Raw genomic sequence first — 16,403 nt, 5'->3', positions numbered from 1 at the left:
CTGGATGCTTTTGGTCGAAATTGACTTTAGAATATACAATCCAGGTTACCAAAGTGGAAAACGTGGATTCCGACGGCCAGAATTGCCAGGAAGGTCTGGGGAAGCCATTTGACTTAGCAGTAATTGGACTCCAGGACCATGTCTCATAGGGACGAAGGCTACATCCGGCTGACCGATCGGAAGGACAGGATACTTTTCGTCGAAATTGACTTTAAGCTATACAAACCAGGTTGCCAATGTTGAAAACTTGGATTCCGTCGGCCGGAATTGCCAGGTAGGTCGGGGGTAGCCATTTGACTTAGCAGTGATGGGACTCCAGGACGAGGTCTCATAGGTTCCAAGGCTACATTCGGCTGACCGATGGGAAGGTCTGGATACTTTTGGTCGAAAATGACTTTAGACTATACAAACCAGGTTGCCAAAGTGGAAAACTTGGATTCCGTCGGCCAGAATTGCCAGGAAGGCCGGGGGGCCCATTTGACTTAGCAGTGATGGGACTCCAGGACGAGATCTCATAGGGACCAAGGCTACATCCGGCTCACCGATGGGAAGGCCTGGATACTTTTGGTCGAAATTGACTTTAGACTAAACAATCCAGGTTTCCAAAGTGGAAAACTTGCATTCCGTCGGCCAGAATGGCCAGGAAGGTCGGGGGAAGTCATTTGACTTAGCAATGATGGGACTCCAGGACGAGGTCTCATAGGTTCCAAGGCTACATCCGGCTGACCGATGGGAAGGTCGGGATACTTTTGGTCGAAATTGACCTTCGACTATACAATCCAGGTTTCCAAAGTGGAAAACTTGGATTCCGTCGGGCAGAATTGCCAGGTAGGTCGGGGGTAGCCATTTGACTTAGCAGTGATTGGACACCAGGGCGAGGTCTCATAGGGACCAAGGCTACATCCGGCTGACCGATGGGAAGTTCGGGATACTTTTGGTCGAAATTGACTTTAGACTAAACAATCCAGGTTTCCAAAGTGGAAAACTTGGATTCCGTCGGCCAGAATTTCCAGGAAGGTCGGGGGTAGCCATTTGACTTAGCTGTGATGGGACTCCAGGACGAGATCTCATAGGGACCAAGGCTACATCCGGCTGACCGATGGGAAGGTCGGGATACTTTTGGTCGAAATTGACTTTAGTCTATACAAACCAGGTTTCCAAAGTGGAAAACTTGGATTCTGTTGGCCGGAATTGCCAGGAAGGTCGGGGGAGCCATTTGACTTAGCTGTGATGGGACTCCAGGACGAGGTCTCATAGGGACCAAGGCTACATCCGGCTGACCGATGGGAAGGTCGGGATACTTTTGGTCGAAATTGACCTTAGACTATACATTCCAGGTTTCCAAAGTGGAAAACTTGGATTCCGTCGGGCAGAATTGCCATGAAGGTCGGGGGTAGTCATTTGACTTAGCTGTGATGGTACTCCAGGACGAGAGGTCTCATAGGGACCAAGGCTACATCTGGCTGACCGATGGGAAGGTCGGGATACTTTTGGTCGAAATTAACTTTAGACTATACAATCCGGGTTTCCAAAGTGGAAAACTTGGATTCCGTCGGGCAGAATTGCCAGGAAGGTCGGGGATAGCCATTTGACTTAGCAGTGATGGGACTACATGACTACATCTCATAAGGACCAAGGCTACACACGGCTGACCCATGGGAAGTTCGGGATACGTTTGGTCGAAAATGACTTTGGACTATACAATCCAGGTTTCCAAAGAGCAAAACTTGGATTCCGTCGGGCAGAATTGCCAGGAATGTCGGGGGTAGCCATTTGACTTAGCTGTGATGGGACTCCAGGACGAGGTCTCATAGGGACCAAGGCTACATCCGGCTGACCGATGTGAAGGTCGGGATACTTTTGTTCGAAAATGACTTTAGACTATACAAACCAGGTTGCCAAAGTGGAAACCTTGGATTCCGTCGGCCAGAATTGCCAGGAAGGTCGGGGTAGCCATTTGACTTAGCAGTGTTGTGACTCCAGGACGATGTCACATAGGGACGAAGGCTACATCCGGCTGACCGATGGAAAGGTCGGGATACTTATGATCGAAATTGACTTTAGACTATACAAACCAGGTTTCCAAAGGGGAAAACTTTTATTCCGTCGGCCGGAATTGCCAGGAAGGTCGGGGGAGCCATTTGACTTAGCTGTGATTGGACTCCAGGACTAGATCTCATAGGGACCAAGGCTACATCCGGCTGACCGATGGGAAGGTCGGGATACTTTTGGTCGAAATTGACTTTAGACTATACACACCAGGTTTCCAAAGTGGAAATCTTGGACTCCGTCGGGCAGAATTGGCAGGAAGGTCGGGGGTAGTCATTTGACTTAGCAGTGATGGGACTCCAGGACGAGGTCTCAGGTTCAAAGGCTACATCCGGCAGACCGATGGGAAGTTCGGGATACTTTTAGTCGAAATTGACTTTAGACTATGCAAACCAGGTTTCCAAAGCGGAAAACTTGGATTCCGTCGGCCAGAATTGCCAGCAAGGTCGGGGGTAGTCATTTGACTTAACAGTGAATGGACACCAGGGCGAGGTCTCATAGGGACCAAGGCTACATCCGGCTGACCGATGGGAAGGTCGGGATACTTTTGGTCGAAATTGACTTTAGACTATAGAAACCAGGTTTCCAAAGTGGAAAACTTTGTTTCCGTCGGCCGGAATTGCCAGGATGGTCGGGGGAGCCATTTGACTTGGCAGTGATTGGACACCAGGGAGAGGTCACATAGGGAACAAGGCTACATCCGGCTGACCGATGGGAGGGTCGGGATACTTTTGGTCGAAAATGACTTTAGACTATACAAACCAGGTTTCCAAAGTGGAAAACTTGGATTCCGTCGGCCAGAATTGCCAGGAAGATCGGGGGAAGCCATTTGACTTAGCGGTGATTGGTCACCAGGGAGAGGTCTCATAGGGACCAAGGATACATCCGGCTGACCGATGGGAATGTCGGGATTCTTTTGGTCGAAATTGACTTTAGACTATACAAACCAGGTTTTCAAAGTGGAAAACTTGGATTCCGTCGGCCAGAAATGCCAGGAAGGTCGGGGGAAGCCATTTGACTTAGAAGAGATTGGACACCAGGGAGAGATCTCATAGGGACCAAGGCTACATCCGGCTGACCGATGGGAAGGTCGGGATACATTTGGTCGAAATTGACTTTAGACTATACAATCCAGGGTTCCAAAGTGCAAAACTTGAATTCCGTCGTGCAGAATTGCCAAGAAGGTCGGGGGTAGTCATTTGACTTAGCAGTGATGGGACTCCGGGACGAGGTCTCATAGGTTCCAAGGCTACATCCGACTGACCGATGGGATGTTCGGGATACTTTTGGTCGAAATTGACTTTAGACTAAACAATCCAGGTTTCCAAAGTGGAATACTTGGATTCCGTCGGCTAGAATTGCCCGAAAGCTGGGGGTAGCCATTTGACTTAGCTGTGATGGATCTCCAGGACGAGGTCTCATAGGGACCAAGGATACATCCTGCTGACCGATGGGAAGGTCGGGATACATTTGGTCGAAATTGACTTTAGACTATACAATCCAGGTTTCCAAAGTGCAAAACTTGGATTCCGTCGGGTAGAATTGCCAAGAAGGTCGGGGGTAGACATTTGACTTAGCAGTGATGGGACTCCAGGACGAGGTCTCATAGGTCCCAAGGCTACATCCGACTGACCGATGGGAAGTTCGGGATACTTTTGGTCGAAATTGACTTTAGACTAAACAATCCAGGTTTCCAAAGTGGAAATCTTGGACTCCGTCGGGCAGAATTGGCAGGAAGGTCGGGGGTAGTCATTTGACTTAGCAGTGATGGGACTTCAGGACGAGGTCTCAGGTTCAAAGGCTACATCCGGCAGACCGATGGGAAGTTCGGGATACTTTTAGTCGAAATTGACTTTAGACTATGCAAACCAGGTTTCCAAAGCGGAAAACTTGGATTCCGTCGGCCAGAATTGCCAGCAAGGTCGGGGGTAGTCATTTGACTTAACAGTGAATGGACACCAGGGCGAGGTCTCATAGGGACCAAGGCTACATCCGGCTGACCGATGGGAAGGTCTGGATACTTTTGGTCGAAATTGACTTTAGACTATACAATCCAGGTTTCCAAAGTGCAAAACTTGGATGCAGTCGGGCAGAATTGCCAGGTAGGTCGGGGGTATTCATTTGACTTAGCAGTGATGGGACTCCAGGACGAGATCTCATAGGGTCCAAGGCTACATCCGGCTAAACGATGGGAAGGTCGGGATACTTTTGGTCGAAATTGACTTTAGACTATACAAACCAGGTTTCCAAAGTGGAAAACTTGGACTCCGTCGGGCAGAATTGCCAGGAAGGTCGGGGTTAGTCATTTGACTTAGCAGTGATTGGACACCAGGGCGAGGTCTCATAGGGACCAAGGCTACATCCGGCTGACCGATGGGCAGGTCTGGATACTTTTGGACGAAATTGACTTTAGACCATACAAACCAGGTTGCCAAAGTGGAAAACTTGGATTCCGTCGGGCAGAATTGCCAGGAAGGTCGGGGTTAGACATTTGACTTAGCAGTGATTGGACACCAGGGCGAGGTCTCATAGGGACCAAGGCTACATCCGGCTGACCGATGGGCAGGTCTGGATACTTTTGGTCGAAAATGACTTTAGACTATACAATCCAGGTTTCCAAAGTGCAAAACTTGAATTCCGTCGGCAGAATTGCGAGGAAGGTCGGGGGTAGTGATTTGACTTAGCAGTGATGGGACTCCAGGACGAGGTCTCATAGGTTCCAAGGCTACATCCGGCTGACCGATGGGAAGGTCGGGATACTTTTGGTCGAAATTGACTTTAGACTACACAAACCAGGTTTCCAAAGTGGAAAACTTGGATTCCGTCGACCGGAATTGCCAGGAAGGTCGGGGGAAGCCATTTAACTTAGCAGTGATGGGACTCCAGGACGAGGTCTCATAGGGACGAAGCCTACATCCGGCTGACCGATGGGAAGGTCGGGATACTTTTGGTCGAAATTGACTTTAGACTATACAAACCAGGTTTCCAAAGTGGAAAACTTGAACTCCGTCGGGCAGAATTGCCAGGAAGGTCGAGGGAAGTCATTTGACTTAGCAGTGATGGGACTCCAGGACGAGGACTCAGGTTCAAAGGCTACATCCGGCAGACCGATGGGAAGTTCGGGATACTATTAGTCGAAATTGACTTTAGACTATGCAAACCAGGTTTCCAAAGCGGAAAACTTCGATTCCGTCGGCCAGAATTGCCAGCAAGGTCGGGGGTAGTCATTTGACTTAACAGTGAATGGACACCAGGGCGAGGTCTCATAGGGACCATGGCTACATCCGGCTGACCGATGGGAAGGTCGGGATACTTTTGGTCGAAATTGACTTTAGAATATACAAACCAGGTTTCCAAAGTGGAAAACTTTGGTTCCGTCGGCCAGATTTGCCAGGATGGTCGGGGGAGCCATTTGACTTGGCAGTGATTGGACACCAGGGAGAGGTCACATAGGGAACAAGGCTACATCCGGCTGACCGATGGGAGGGTCGGGATACTTTTGGTCGAAAATGACTTTAGACTATACAAACCAGGTTTCCAAAGTGGAAAACTTGGATTCCGTCGGCCAGAATTGCCAGGAAGATCGGGGGAAGCCATTTGACTTAGCGGTGATTGGTCACCAGGGAGAGGTCTCATAGGGACCAAGGCTACATCCGGCTGACCGATGAGAAGGTCGGGATACATTTGGTCGAAATTGACTTTAGACTATACAATCCAGGGTTCCAAAGTGCAAAACTTGGATTCCGTCATGCAGAATTGCCAAGAAGGTCGGGGGTAGTCATTTGACGTAGCAGTGATGGGACACCAGGGCGAGGTCTCATAGGGACCAAGGCTTCATCCGGCTGACCGATGGGCAGGTCTGGATACTTTTGGACGAAATTGACTTTAGACCATACAAACCAGGTTGCCAAAGTGGAAAACTTGGATTCCGTCGGGCAGAATTGCCAGGAAGGTCGGGGTTAGTCATTTGACTTAGCTGTGATGGGTCTCCAGGACGAGGTCTCATAGGGACCAAGGCTACATCCTGCTGACCGATGGGAAGGTCGGGATACATTTGGTCGAAATTGACTTTAGACTATACAATCCAGGTTTCCAAAGTGCAAAACTTGGATTCCGTCGGGTAGAATTGCCAAGAAGGTCGGGGGTAGACATTTGACTTAGCAGTGATGGGACTCCAGGACGAGGTCTCATAGGTCCCAAGGCTACATCCGACTGACCGATGGGAAGTTCGGGATACTTTTGGTCGAAATTGACTTTAGACTAAACAATCCAGGTTTCCAAAGTGGAAATCTTGGACTCCGTCGGGCAGAATTGGCAGGAAGGTCGGGGGTAGTCATTTGACTTACCAGTGCTGGGACTCCAGGACGAGGTCTCAGGTTCCAAGGTTACATCCGGCTGACCGATGGGAAGTTCTGGATACTTTTAGTCGAAATTGACTTTATACTATCCAAACCAGGTTTCCAAAGTGGAAAACTTGGATTCCGTCGGGCAGAATTGCCAGGAAGGTCGGGGGTAGCCATTTGACTTAGCTGTGATGGGACACCTGGACGATGTCTCATATGGACGAAGGCTACATCCGGCTGACCGATGGGAAGGTCGGGATACTTTTGGTCGAAATTGACTTTAGACTATACAAACCAGGTTACCAAAGTGGAAAACTTGGATTCCGTCGGCCAGAATTGCCAGGAAGGTCGGGGGAAGCCATTTGACTTAGCGGTGATTGGTCACCTGGGAGAGGTCTCATAGGGACCAAGGATACATCCGGCTGACCGATGGGAATGTCGGGATTCTTTTGGTCGAAATTGACTTTAGACTAAACAATCCAGGTTTCCAAAGTGGAAAACTTGGATTCCGTCGGCCAGAATTGCCCGGAAGGTGGGGGTAGCCGTTTGACTTAGCAGTGATTGGACACCAGGGCGAGGTCTCATAGGGACGAAGGCTACATCCGGCTGACCGATGGGAAGGTCGGGATACTTTTGGTCGAAATTGACATTAGACTATACAAACCAGGTTTCCAAAGTGGAAAACTTGGACTCCGTCGGCCAGAATTGCCAGGAAGGTCGGGGTTAGTCATTTGACTTAGCAGTGATTGGACACCAGGGCGAGGTCTCATAGGGACCATGGCTACATCCGGCTGACCGATGGGAAGGTCGGGATACTTTTGGTCGAAATTGACTTTAGAATATACAAACCAGGTTTCCAAAGTGGAAAACTTTGGTTCCGTCGGCCAGATTTGCCAGGATGGTCGGGGGAGCCATTTGACTTGGCAGTGATTGGACACCAGGGAGAGGTCACATAGGGAACAAGGCTACATCCGGCTGACCGATGGGAGGGTCGGGATACTTTTGGTCGAAAATGACTTTAGACTATACAAACCAGGTTTCCAAAGTGGAAAACTTGGATTCCGTCGGCCAGAATTGCCAGGAAGATCGGGGGAAGCCATTTGACTTAGCGGTGATTGGTCACCAGGGAGAGGTCTCATAGGGACCAAGGCTACATCCGGCTGACCGATGAGAAGGTCGGGATACATTTGGTCGAAATTGACTTTAGACTATACAATCCAGGGTTCCAAAGTGCAAAACTTGGATTCCGTCATGCAGAATTGCCAAGAAGGTCGGGGGTAGTCATTTGACTTAGCAGTGATGGGACACCAGGGCGAGGTCTCATAGGGACCAAGGCTACATCCGACTGACCGATGGGAAGGTCGGGATACTTTTGGTCGAAAATGACTTTAGACTATACATTCCAGGTTTCCAAAGTGGAAAACTTGGATTCCGTCGGGCAGAATTGCCATGAAGGTCGGGGGTAGTCATTTGACTTAGCAATGATGGGACTCCAGGACGAGGTCTCATAGGTTCCAAGGCTACATCCGGCTGACCGATGGGAAGGTCGGGATACTTTTGGTCGAAATTGACCTTCGACTATACAATCCAGGTTTCCAAAGTGGAAAACTTGGATTCCGTCGGGCAGAATTGCCAGGTAGGTCGGGGGTAGCCATTTGACTTAGCAGTGATTGGACACCAGGGCGAGGTCTCATAGGGACCAAGGCTACATCCGGCTGACCGATGGGAAGTTCGGGATACTTTTGGTCGAAATTGACTTTAGACTAAACAATCCAGGTTTCCAAAGTGGAAAACTTGGATTCCGTCGGCCAGAATTTCCAGGAAGGTCGGGGGTAGCCATTTGACTTAGCTGTGATGGGACTCCAGGACGAGATCTCATAGGGACCAAGGCTACATCCGGCTGACCGATGGGAAGGTCGGGATACTTTTGGTCGAAATTGACTTTAGACTATACAAACCAGGTTTCCAAAGTGGAAAACTTGGATTCTGTTGGCCGGAATTGCCAGGAAGGTCGGGGGAGCCATTTGACTTAGCTGTGATGGGACTCCAGGACGAGGTCTCATAGGGACCAAGGCTACATCCGGCTGACCGATGGGAAGGTCGGGATACTTTTGGTCGAAATTGACCTTAGACTATACATTCCAGGTTTCCAAAGTGGAAAACTTGGATTCCGTCGGGCAGAATTGCCATGAAGGTCGGGGGTAGTCATTTGACTTAGCTGTGATGGTACTCCAGGACGAGAGGTCTCATAGGGACCAAGGCTACATCTGGCTGACCGATGGGAAGGTCGGGATACTTTTGGTCGAAATTGACTTTAGACTATACAATCCAGGTTTCCAAAGTGGAAATCTTGGATTCCGTCGGCCAGAATTGCCAGGAAGGCCGGGGGGCCCATTTGACTTAGCAGTGATTGGACACCAGGGAGAGGTCTCATAGGGACCAAGGCTACATCCGGCTGACCGATGGGAAGTTCTGGATACTTTTGGTCGGAATTGACTTTAGACTAGTCAATCCATGTTTCCAAAGTGCAAAACTTGGATTCCGTCGGCCAGAATTGCCAGGAAGGTCGGGGAAGCCATTTGACTAAGCAGTGATTGGACACCAGGGAGAGGTCTAATAGGGACCAAGGCTACATCCGGCTGACCAATGGGAAGTTCGGGATACTTTTGGTCGAAATTGACTTTAGACTATAAAATCCAGGTTTCCAAAGTGCAAAACTTGGATTCCGTCGGGCAGAATTGCCAGGAAGGTCGGGGGTAGCCATTTTACTTTGCCCTGATGGGACATCACGACGATGTCTCGTAGGGACGAAGGCTACATCCGGCTGACCCATGGGAAGTTCGGGATACTTTTGGTCGAAATTGACTTTAGACTATACAATCCAGGTTTCCAAAGTGCAAAACTTGGATTCCGTCGGGCAGAATTGCCAGGAATGTCGGGGGTAGCTATTTGACTTAGCAGTGATGGGACTCCAGGACGAGATCTCATAGGGACCAAGGCAACATCCGGCTGACCGATGGGAGGGTCTGGATACTTTTGGTCGAAAATGACTTTAGACTATACAAACCAGGTTGCCAAAGTGGAAAACTTGGATTCCGTCGGAAAAAATTGCCAGGAAGGTCGGGGGAAGCCATTTGACTTAGCGGTGATTGGACACCAGGGAGAGGTCTCATAGGGACCAAGGCTACATCCAGCTGACCGATGGGAAGGTCGGGATACTTTCGGTCGAAATTGACTTTAGACTATACAAACCAGGTTTCCAAAGTGGAAAACTTGGATTCCGTCGGCCGGTATTCCCAGGAAGGTCGGGGGAGCCATTTGACTTAGCTGTGATGGGACTCCAGGACGATATCTCATAGGGACCACGGCTACATCCTGCTAACCGATGGGAAGGTCGGGATACATTTGGTCGAAATTGACTTTAGACTATACAAGCCAGGTTTCCAAAATGCAAAACTTGGATTCCGTCGGGCAGAATTGCCAAGAAGGTCGGGGGTAGTCATTTGACTTAGCAGTGATGGGACTCCAGGACGAGGTCTCATAGGTTCCAAGGCTACATCCGGCTGACCGATGGGAAGTTCGTGATACTTTTGGTCGAAATTGACTTTAGACTAAACAATCCAGGTTTCCAAAGTGGAAAACTTGGATTCCGTCAGGCAGAATTGCCAAGAAGGTCGGGGGTAGTCATTTGACTTAGCAGTGATGGGACTCCAGGACGAGGTCTCATAGGTTCCAAGGCTACATCCGGCTGACCGATGGGAAGTTCGTGATACTTTTGGTCGAAATTGACTTTAGACTATACAAACCAGGTTTCCAAAGTGGAAAACTTGGATTCCGTCGGCCGGTATTGCCAGGAAGGTCGGGGGAGCCATTTGACTTAGCTGTGATGGGACTCCAGGACGATATCTCATAGGGACCAAGGCTACATCCGGCTGACCGACGGGAAGGTCGGGATACTTTTGGTCGAAATTGACTTTAGACTATACAAACCAGGTTGCCAAAGTAGAAAACTTGGGCTGCGTCCGGCAGAATTGCCAGGAAGGTCGGGGGTAGTCATTTGACTTAGCAGTGATGGGACTCCAGGACGACGTCTCATAGGTTCCAAGGCTACATCCGGCTGACCGATGGGAAGGCCGGGATTCTTTTGGTCGAAATTAACTTTAGACTATACAATCCGGGTTTCCAAAGTGGAAAACTTGGATTCCGTCGGGCAGAATTGCCAGGAAGGTCGGGGATAGCCATTTGACTTAGCAGTGATGGGACTACATGACTACATCTCATAAGGACCAAGGCTACACACGGCTGACCCATGGGAAGTTCGGGATACGTTTGGTCGGAAATGACTTTGGACTATACAATCCAGGTTTCCAAAGAGCAAAACTTGGATTCCGTCGGGCAGAATTGCCAGGAATGTCGGGGGTAGCCATTTGACTTAGCTGTGATGGGACTCCAGGACGAGGTCTCATAGGGACCAAGGCTACATCCGGCTGACCGATGTGAAGGTCGGGATACTTTTGGTCGAAAATGACTTTAGACTATACAAACCAGGTTGCCAAAGTGGAAACCTTGGATTCCGTCGGCCAGAATTGCCAGGAAGGTCGGGGTAGCCATTTGACTTAGCAGTGTTGTGACTCCAGGACGATGTCACATAGGGACGAAGGCTACATCCGGCTGACCGATGGGAAGGTCGGGATACTTATGATCGAAATTGACTTTAGACTATACAAACCAGGTTTCCAAAGGGGAAAACTTTTATTCCGTCGGCCGGAATTGCCAGGAAGGTCGGGGGAGCCATTTGACTTAGCTGTGATTGGACTCCAGGACTAGATTTCATAGGGACCAAGGCTACATCCGGCTGACCGATGGGAAGGTCGGGATACTTTTGGTCGAAATTGACTTTAGACTATACACACCAGGTTTCCAAAGTGGAAATCTTGGACTCCGTCGGGCAGAATTGGCAGGAAGGTCGGGGGTAGTCATTTGACTTAGCAGTGATGGGACTCCAGGACGAGGTCTCAGGTTCAAAGGCTACATCCGGCAGACCGATGGGAAGTTCGGGATACTTTTAGTCGAAATTGACTTTAGACTATGCAAACCAGGTTTCCAAAGCGGAAAACTTGGATTCCGTCGGCCAGAATTGCCAGCAAGGTCGGGGGTAGTCATTTGACTTAACAGTGAATGGACACCAGGGCGAGGTCTCATAGGGACCAAGGCTACATCCGGCTGACCGATGGGAAGGTCGGGATACTTTTGGTCGAAATTGACTTTAGACTATAGAAACCAGGTTTCCAAAGTGGAAAACTTTGGTTCCGTCGGCCGGAATTGCCAGGATGGTCGGGGGAGCCATTTGACTTGGCAGTGATTGGACACCAGGGAGAGGTCACATAGGGAACAAGGCTACATCCGGCTGACCGATGGGAGGGTCGGGATACTTTTGGTCGAAAATGACTTTAGACTATACAAACCAGGTTTCCAAAGTGGAAAACTTGGATTCCGTCGGCCAGAATTGCCAGGAAGATCGGGGGAAGCCATTTGACTTAGCGGTGATTGGTCACCAGGGAGAGGTCTCATAGGGACCAAGGATACATCCGGCTGACCGATGGGAATGTCGGGATTCTTTTGGTCGAAATTGACTTTAGACTATACAAACCAGGTTTTCAAAGTGGAAAACTTGGATTCCGTCGGCCAGAAATGCCAGGAAGGTCGGGGGAAGCCATTTGACTTAGAAGAGATTGGACACCAGGGAGAGATCTCATAGGGACCAAGGCTACATCCGGCTGACCGATGGGAAGGTCGGGATACATTTGGTCGAAATTGACTTTAGACTATACAATCCAGGGTTCCAAAGTGCAAAACTTGAATTCCGTCGTGCAGAATTGCCAAGAAGGTCGGGGGTAGTCATTTGACTTAGCAGTGATGGGACTCCGGGACGAGGTCTCATAGGTTCCAAGGCTACATCCGACTGACCGATGGGATGTTCGGGATACTTTTGGTCGAAATTGACTTTAGACTAAACAATCCAGGTTTCCAAAGTGGAATACTTGGATTCCGTCGGCTAGAATTGCCCGAAAGCTGGGGGTAGCCATTTGACTTAGCTGTGATGGATCTCCAGGACGAGGTCTCATAGGGACCAAGGATACATCCTGCTGACCGATGGGAAGGTCGGGATACATTTGGTCGAAATTGACTTTAGACTATACAATCCAGGTTTCCAAAGTGCAAAACTTGGATTCCGTCGGGTAGAATTGCCAAGAAGGTCGGGGGTAGACATTTGACTTAGCAGTGATGGGACTCCAGGACGAGGTCTCATAGGTCCCAAGGCTACATCCGACTGACCGATGGGAAGTTCGGGATACTTTTGGTCGAAATTGACTTTAGACTAAACAATCCAGGTTTCCAAAGTGGAAATCTTGGACTCCGTCGGGCAGAATTGGCAGGAAGGTCGGGGGTAGTCATTTGACTTAGCAGTGATGGGACTTCAGGACGAGGTCTCAGGTTCAAAGGCTACATCCGGCAGACCGATGGGAAGTTCGGGATACTTTTAGTCGAAATTGACTTTAGACTATGCAAACCAGGTTTCCAAAGCGGAAAACTTGGATTCCGTCGGCCAGAATTGCCAGCAAGGTCGGGGGTAGTCATTTGACTTAACAGTGAATGGACACCAGGGCGAGGTCTCATAGGGACCAAGGCTACATCCGGCTGACCGATGGGAAGGTCTGGATACTTTTGGTCGAAATTGACTTTAGACTATACAATCCAGGTTTCCAAAGTGCAAAACTTGGATGCAGTCGGGCAGAATTGCCAGGTAGGTCGGGGGTATTCATTTGACTTAGCAGTGATGGGACTCCAGGACGAGATCTCATAGGGTCCAAGGCTACATCCGGCTAAACGATGGGAAGGTCGGGATACTTTTGGTCGAAATTGACTTTAGACTATACAAACCAGGTTTCCAAAGTGGAAAACTTTGGTTCCGTCGGCCGGAATTGCCAGGAAGGTCGGGGGAGCCATTTAACTTCGCAGTGATTGGACACCAGGGAGAGGTCACATAGGGAACAAGGCTACATCCGGCTGACCGATGGGAGGGTCGGAATACTTTTGGTCGAAAATGACTTTAGACTATACAAACCAGGTTTCCGAAGTGCAAAACTTGGATTCCGTCGGCAGAATTGCGAGGAAGGTCGGGGGTAGTGATTTGACTTAGCAGTGATGGGACTCCAGGACGAGGTCTCATAGGTTCCAAGGCTACATCCGGCTGACCGATGGGAAGGTCGGGATACTTTTGGTCGAAATTGACTTTAGACTATACAAACCAGGTTTCCAATGTGGAAATCTTGGACTCCGTCGGGCAGAATTGGCAGGAATGTCGGGGGTAGTCATTTGACTTAGCAGTGCTGGGACTCCAGGACGAGGTCTCAGGTTCCAAGGTTACATCCGGCTGACCGATGGGAAGTTCTGGATACTTTTAGTCGAAATTAACTTTAGACTATCCAAACCAGGTTTCCAAAGTGGAAAACTTGGATTCCGTCGGGCAGAATTGCCAGGAAGGTCGGGGGTAGCCATTTGACTTAGCTGTGATGGGACACCTGGACGATGTCTCATATGGACGAAGGCTACATCCGGCTGACCGATGGGAAGGTCGGGATACTTTTAGTCGAAATTGACTTTAGACTATACAAACCAGGTTACCAAAGTGGAAAACTTGGATTCCGTCGGCCAGAATTGCCAGGAAGGTCGGGGGAAGCCATTTGACTTAGCGGTGATTGGTCACCAGGGAGAGGTCTCATAGGGACCAAGGATACATCCGGCTGACCGATGGGAATGTCGGGATTCTTTTGGTCGAAATTGACTTTAGACTAAACAATCCAGGTTTCCAAAGTGGAAAACTTGGATTCCGTCGGCCAGAATTGCCCAGAAGGTGGGGGTAGCCGTTTGACTTAGCAGTGATTGGACACCAGGGCGAGGTCTCATAGGGACGAAGGCTACATCCGGCTGACCGATGGGATGGTCGGGATACTTTTGGTCGAAATTGACATTAGACTATACAAACCAGGTTCCCAAAGTGGAAAACTTGGACTCCGTCGGGCAGAATTGCCAGGAAGGTCGGGGTTAGTCATTTGACTTAGCAGTGATTGGACAACAGGGCGAGGTCTCATAGGGACCAAGGCTACATCCGGCTGACCGATGGGCAGGTCTGGATACTTTTGGACGAAATTGACTTTAGACTATACAAACCAGGTTGCCAAAGTGGAAAACTTGGATTCCGTCGGGCAGAATTGCCAGGAAGGTCGGGGGAAGCCATTCGACTTAGCAGTGATTGGACACCAGGGAGAGGTCTCCTAGGGACCAAGGCTACATCCGGCTGACCGATGGGCAGGTCTGGATACTTTTGGTCGAAAATGACTTTAGACTATACAATCCAGGTTTCCAAAGTGCAAAACTTGAATTCCGTCGGCAGAATTGCGAGGAAGGTCGGGGGTAGTGATTTGACTTAGCAGTGATGGGACTCCAGGACGAGGTCTCATAGGTTCCAAGGCTACATCCGGCTGACCGATGGGAAGGTCGGGATACTTTTGGTCGAAATTGACTTTAGACTACACAAGCCAGGTTTCCAAAGTGGAAAACTTGGATTCCGTCGACCGGAATTGCCAGGAAGGTCGGGGGAAGCCATTTGACTTAGCAGTGATGGGACTCCAGGACGAGGTCTCATAGGGACGAAGCCTACATCCGGCTGACCGATGGGAAGGTCGGGATACTTTTGGTCGAAAATGACTTTAGACTATACAGACCAGGTTGCCAAAGTGGAAAACTTGGATTCCGTCGGCCAGAATTGCCAGGAAGGTCGGGTGTAGCCATTTGAATTAGCAGTGATGGGACTCCAGGACGAGATCTCATAGGGACGAAGGATACATCCGGCTGACCCATGGGAAGTTCGGGATACTTCTGGTCGAAATTGACTTTAGACTATACAATCCAGGTTTCCAAAGTGCAAAAGTTGGATTCCGTCGGGCAAAATTGCCAGGTAGGTCGGGGGTAGCCATTTGACTTAGCAGTGATGGGACTCCAGGACGAGGTCTCATAGGTTCCAGGGCTACATCCGGCTGACCGATGGGAAGTTCGGAATACTTTTGGTCGAAATTGACTTTAGACTATACAAACCAGATTGCCAAAGTGGAAAACTTGGATTCCGTCGGCCAGAATTGCCAGGAATGTCGGGGGTAGCCATTTGACTTAGAAGTGATTGGACACCAGGTCGAGGAATCATAAGGACGAAGGCTACATCCGGCTGACCGATGGGAAGTTCGGGATACTTTTGGTCGAAATTGACTTTAGACTATACAAACCAGGTTGCCAAAGTGGAAAACTTGGATTCCGTCGGCCAAAATTGCCAGGAAGGTCGGGGGTAGTCATTTGACTTAGCAGTGCTGGGACTCCAGGACGAGGTCTCAGGTTCAAAGGCTACATCCGGCAGACCGATGGGAAGTTCGGGATACTTTAAGTCGAAATTGACTTTAGACTATGCAAACCAGGTTTCCAAAGCGGAAAACTTGGATTCCGTCGGCCAGAATTGCCAGCAAGGTCGGGGGTAGTCATTTGACTTAACAGTGAATGGACACCAGGGCGAGGTCTCATAGGGACCAAGGCTACATCCGGCTGACCGATGGGAAGGTCGGGATACTTTTGGTCGAAATTGACTTTAGAATATACAAACCAGGTTTCCAAAGTGGAAAACTTTGTTTCCGTCGGCCGGAATTGCCAGGATGGTCGTGGGAGCCATTTGACTTGGCAGTGATTGGACACCAGGGAGAGGTCACATAGGGAACAAGGCTACATCCGGCTGACCGATGGGAGGGTCGGGATACTTTTGGTCGAAAATGACTTTAGACTATACAAACCGGGTTTCCAAAGTGGAAAACTTGGATTCCGTCGGCCAGAATTGCCCGGAAGGTGGGGGTAGCCGTTTGACTTAGCAGTGATTGGACACCATTGCGAGGTCTCATAGGGACCAAGGCT

The sequence above is a fragment of the Nomia melanderi genome, chromosome 1 (assembly GCF_051020985.1).
Source record: "Nomia melanderi isolate GNS246 chromosome 1, iyNomMela1, whole genome shotgun sequence".
In the NCBI taxonomy this organism is placed as follows: Eukaryota; Metazoa; Arthropoda; class Insecta; order Hymenoptera; family Halictidae; genus Nomia; species Nomia melanderi.
The sequence above is the reverse complement of the archived record's forward strand: the minus strand, read 5'-3'. Positions refer to the sequence as shown.